Source organism: Haliotis rubra, unplaced genomic scaffold, assembly GCF_003918875.1.
Source record: "Haliotis rubra isolate DU_JTF1 unplaced genomic scaffold, ASM391887v1 Scf727, whole genome shotgun sequence".
NCBI classification, from domain to species: Eukaryota; Metazoa; Mollusca; class Gastropoda; order Lepetellida; family Haliotidae; genus Haliotis; species Haliotis rubra.
Window position 1 is genome coordinate 132,137 of NW_025767443.1, and position 6,142 is coordinate 138,278.

Here is a 6,142-nt window from a genome sequence, read left to right on the forward strand (position 1 = left end):
TCATCGGTGACACTCTGCTCAGCAGTTGATCAAAACTCTCTCTGTCCATGCGTAAAAAAATGACAAAACTTTTTGTGTCCTCAGCTTCAAATTCCCTCATTAAAGCTTTATAAGCTCCTAGATCACTTCGTCTTGCAATCCAGGGACGGACCCAGCACGAACGGTCGGCTTTGCCATGGTTAAAATCAACGAGCATTGCGACAACCGCCGCTTCCAGTACATCGTCATCACTATCGCTGTTGTATAGGGACGCCATGACCGTATGCTAGTTTCTACAGTGCGTTGCTAAGCAACATGTAAAACGAGATCTCACGATACCGAAAATTGTATACAACTTAGCCTGTGTGTGAACGCACCTTAATCCGTGGTAGGTTTAATTGTTACATGACGTCAACGCATAATGACGTCATTACGCGATGTTCCCGACGTTATTCGACACTAGCCGTTTGTGGCGATAGTAATCTCAGGAAAATCTTCAAAGCTAAGAAAACGGAAACCATAGAAAATGATGGTTTTGTAATTGCGGAGCTACCTACAAAGAAGACGAAACCCGTATCAAGAGATCCCAATGCAGAAACATTTTGGAACGACATGAAAAAACTTGATACGCGTGGATTACAAAACTGAAAACGCTGAAACCAAAATGGGGATGTGTAAAGATTTGCAAGATCCTCTCGTTTGCAGCCAAAGAAAGAATGGTAAGGAAAATCCTTGAGAATTATTTCTTTGACGAAACATCACAAGCGATTTTTAAGAAAAGTGTCGATTTAGACCCCCCGCATCGGCATTTTTGCACCAAAGAAGAAATGGTAAAAATCATTGTTAAAAACCACGCACTGGACCATAGGAGATCGGCGGCCATTTATTAAAGCATTCGCCGCTCTGTTTTCCCGGTTGTACGGGAAACTGTTAAGGTGTTGTTTGACATCAATGTAAAATGTGAGGAATGCAACAGTGCAGTGAATTTACCCAAAACCACCCGGACGAGGAAGCCAATTCCTGTGACCTAGCCCAACTCCCGGTGGCAAATAGATTTTAGGATAAACTGCACTTTACGGGTCCCCGGAAGTTTCGCTACAGACAAGCGCAGAAGCCATATTTACATCGAAGATGTCCACCTTCAAAGGGTTCAACCATGTTTGTAATATTGGGGTTTGCTTTTTAAGCAGTTTGCAGACAAGCTCGTGACGGAAGATGAGTTCTACCCGCGGGATGGACAGGCGGTCTATTTCAGACCAAACCCCGCGATGAACAGGGAATCGCTGTTTTTACCAGCGGCTTCTGGAGACCGGGAACTGTCACAGCATCTAAGAACTCTAACTGTGGCCGAGTGTAAGAGGTTACGGACACTCAAAGCTCCCATAGGTTCCAGTTGACCAGACATCAGATCCATGATGGACAGATTTAGATGTATGATAAATAAAATGTTTCACACGTTATTCACTCTTTTGTCTTTCTTCATGTATTGTTGAATATTAAGAAGAAAGCAAACGTATTCGATAATTAGCATGGCCTAAATTTTCGAAGCTCTCTTACTTCTATGATAGTCGTAAAAACATTAGCAATATCGAAAGACGATCTTAGCGCTAACAGAGCTTCGAAAACCTAGGTCCAGGGGTATCAGTAAGTTAGAAACACATAAATGAAATAACACCTATTCTACCGAGCTGAAATGTTCTAATGGCGATGAGTAGGAAATCCGCCACAGATTAGGGTAGGTACGGCAACTAGCCATGGATTTCAAAATCTGCGATGGATTTGAGGCCTGCCATGGATCCGAGATACATATACAATCAAGTTTTATAGCACGTTACAATCAGAAACAGCAAAGGCATGAAGGAATTACAAAAGATACATTAGTCACGATACATATCAAGGTACACAATCTAATACAACATTTTAGGTCACTTGTTTGAGTGACTTTGTAGAAGTTGGTGGCATAGAGATGACAAACCTTTATTTATGGATGATCAACTTTTTATTTTCACAACAGGGACGTTTCGGTACGGTTTCTTGTAAAAAAAACGCTTGAAAACTGTATAAGACGCTACACCGAAACGTCGCAATTGTGAAAATAAAGAAATTGATTATGCATATGGTTTTGTCATTTCAAGTTTGTACATGTTTACATGTCATTGAACAAAGCACATACATTAGTAAAAAGAAATATCAGGGTACACAATCTCATACAGCAGTTTACGTATTATTGAATAGAGCACTCTCGACATACACTAACACTTCACCAGAGTCATCCTCTATAATGTCCAGAGTATACGTTACGATCCAGGGTATACGTTACGTTCCAGGGTATACGTTACGATCAGTGGAGAGTTATCGTAACGTATACCCTGGAGTGGATGCACCACAGTGGGCGTTCATACAATCTACATTCTATAATGGTCCCAAAACAGCGTAGTGTTAATCCGTATTGGAATAAACTATCATAAACAGTAATACAGAATATCTGAGGAATGCATGAAAGGATGCCACTTTTCACAAGGAACCTCAAGATACTGCCAAGTGTCGTAACATATATTTAAGGAACGATAGATTAAACTTAAGACGTAAAGCATAAAGATTTGACAAAGCAGAGGAAAGTAAGGTTTCTTACCTGAGTGAATAAACGTGTGTTTACTAGACACCCACAGAATGACTTATAACTGTCGTCCGTATTACAAATCGTATCCAGCTATGGCAGATAATCGCATTTACTGATTAAACTTGAGATTATATCATTTAGTTTGACAGAAGCATCGATGAAGAAGGTGTACAATGGTTGGGCAGTTGCGAGGATGCCACAAAGGTATATGTAGCATGCAAGTGATTTGACCAACGTGGAATATAAACAAACAGTCTTGAGGACCGATACATGTATTGCACCTTGGCTCTGTAAGCTTAAGAAATACTAGTCCCGGATTATGTCCGATACTCGTTATCAATTCAATTCAATTTAAAATTTATTCCGACAAACCACCATTGGTGGTACAGGAACAGTACAATAAAGTAATACCATACATGATGAGTTGTTATGATCACTTGGTAACAGTGAATATATCAGTGCTTATCTTGTTATAGTGTTATTGATAATTCTTACAAATCTTGAAATATTCATATAACAAGTGAATAATCATCTGAGGTAAACAATAGTCTAAATTTTACAAGATTCGGCCATTTACTGTTAACAGTTTGGGTATATTGGGATCTTTGTTGTCAAAGAACGAGCATTAAAATACATAGTGGAATTCGACGGTGAATTACAAAGATTACAATTTCTGTTTATTCCTGGTATATTATTCCCTTAGCTGTTGACGTACAGCTGTCTGATTTGTGTGCACTTTAGAACATACAGTGCTAAAGATTCTGACATAGTGTTACCTGTCATAACATATACACATACTTTGTAAAAAATAGTTTTTCTCAGCTTATTATACAAGTGAGTGAGTGAGTTTAGTTTTACGCCGCACTCAGCAATATTCAGCAATATTCCAGCTATATGGCGGCGGTCTGTAAATAATCGAGTCTGGACCAGACAATCCAGTGATTAACAGCATGAGCATCGATCTGCGCAATTGGGAACCGATGACATGTGTCAACCAAGTCAGCGAGCCTGACCACCCGATCCCGTTAGTCGCCTCTTACGACAAGCATAGTCACCTTTTATGGCAAGCACATGGGTTGCTGAAGATCTATTCTACCCCGGCATCTTCACGGGTCGCTTATTATACAAATGACATGAAGTAAGAAAGTGCTAGAGATTCTGACTTAGTACTATCTGCCATACCTTCGTTAAGTTTGTCTACATTACATGAATTACTTGTACAAGTACTTGGTAAAACTTCTCAACTTGTGATACAAATGAAATGAAGTGATTAAGTGCACTTCTTTTTCAACTGCAGATACATTCAAATTCGAGTCACAGTGTATATATGTATTAAGTTTCCCATAACCAAAAGTAAATGAAGCATTCACAAAATTATCAGTTGTCTCCCTTAGCTGTTAACTATAGCATTTTACACCCTTTTCGAGAAGTATTGTATTATTCCCCAAAATAAAAATAGTGTATATTTCACATTTCTCAGGAGAATGTTTTGATCCTGAGGGTGGAGTGATGTCATCTTGGTGTCATTTTACTTCAGAATGTGTCAGTACTAGCATCAAGAGATCCTAGAGTGAATCTATCTTTGCACATGATCATTCTTGAGTGAAATTTAAGGTGAGTGCCTTCCTCCCGCCGCTCTGTTAATGAGGAAGTTGTCCGCCTCTGCAGGCGTGGTTTAATGCTTTACATACAAGGTGAATAATTACAATAGAACGTGGTCACTATAGATAATCAAAATGGAGACGTTACTATGGAAACAACGGAAACTTGACATTACCTTAAACTGCATTGTCCTGCCGACACTCGATTATCAACAGGCTGCTGTGAGACAGTAGGAACAATATGGAGTGTAGCGTTATGTAATACCTTGGCAACACTTTAAGATATAACAGTTCAGTTTTAACCAGTGAAAGAATATGATCAAATAAAATTTGCCATATTTATTCCGATCATGTTATTTTAAACCCGATAGTAGCATGTAACATTCGTGCTACATAGACCATACATTCCCCCAATGGAGAAGTCGCCAAGGGCGCTATAGTCTCTATGTGCAGATGTCTGCTGGGTATTCATCTCCCTTTCTTTGCCTGTTTGTTTGTTGTGACAGCAGAAAGTCGGTGGTTCGAATCCCGGTCGCTCTGTACCTGTTGTTACACTGCTTGGGACTTCATCATTACGAGGATAGACAAGTACTGGCTGATGTGCTAGCATGCTAAAATCAGTATCACAATAATATTTGTGGGTATTTATAACTGCGCCTGTATCCGTGCATTCAATGCTCGCTCAAGGCGCTACAAAAAGGGTAAATCTATGCAGGGGTGGAAATAACCCATTGCCCGACGCCCGAGTCCAATGTGTTTTTCTGTCGGGTAAGCAAATTTAGTTGTATATCACACTGTACTGGTGTCCAGTTGATATTCCAATGTTGATTATGTTGTTTATTTAAAAAATCAACAAGAAAACGGCCGGTATAGTGGAAAAATTATCAGGGCAAGTGATTTTACATGTGCCACTGTACCGGAGTACACTAGCAATATTAAAGTTATTTTCACCCCTGCAATGTACAATGTATACAGGAGATTTCAAATACCTGGCGTTAACAAAGAAAGAAGAGATCTAAGAGGAAGCTATGGAGAGGTACTGGGTTCTTAGAAGGGATTTGAAAGAGTTCAGTGATTCGGCACATTTGGCGTCATCTGGCAGTGAATTCCAAAGCATGCTGCAGTGTAGGCAAAGGTATCTGACCATAGGAGGTGAGGTGAGGTGAAATTGGGTTTTACGTCGTATGTGAGCATATTTCGCTCATATGACGACGTGCATGCGTGTGTATGTGCGACTGCTTGTACTAGCCCAGACTGAAGCTGGCTTTATAGTGCTAGCTCACTGAGATACCATGCCGCAGTGAAGCATAAATACCCCACTCAGACACGTTATACTGACTCCGAGCCGACCAGTCCTTGTTGTACCCATTAATGCCGAGCGTCAGGCAGGGACCAACAAGTACCATATTTTAACGTCTTTTGGTATGACGCGGTCGGGGATCAAACCCGCGACCTTCCGCTCTCCGGGCGGACGCTCTAACCACTACACCACTGAGGCGGTCCTGACCATAGCAGACAAGTCTGACTTTAGTAAGTAAGTGCTGATTCTGGGATCTTAGACATCCTGTACAGTGTGAGAAGTTCAGATAGATACTCTGGAGCTTGACTGTGGAGACATTTATATACAAGCACAGGATTTGGAAGTTCACACGGTACTTAACCGGGAGCCAATGTAGGAAGATGAGAGACGGGGTTATGTGATCTCGCTTAGATTTCAGACATACAATACGGGCAGCAGTGTTTTGAATTATTTGGAGTCCCTGTACTTGCATACAGTTCAATCCAGCGTGGAGGCTATTGCAGTAGTCAAGTCTAGATAGCGCAACAGATCTTACTAACGCATGGACACAGTCTGTGGCGATGTATCGTCGGTTTGAGCTAATCATTCTGAGGTGGTGATGGCAGACTTTACGTAGATAACAACACACCAATAAACGCAGAC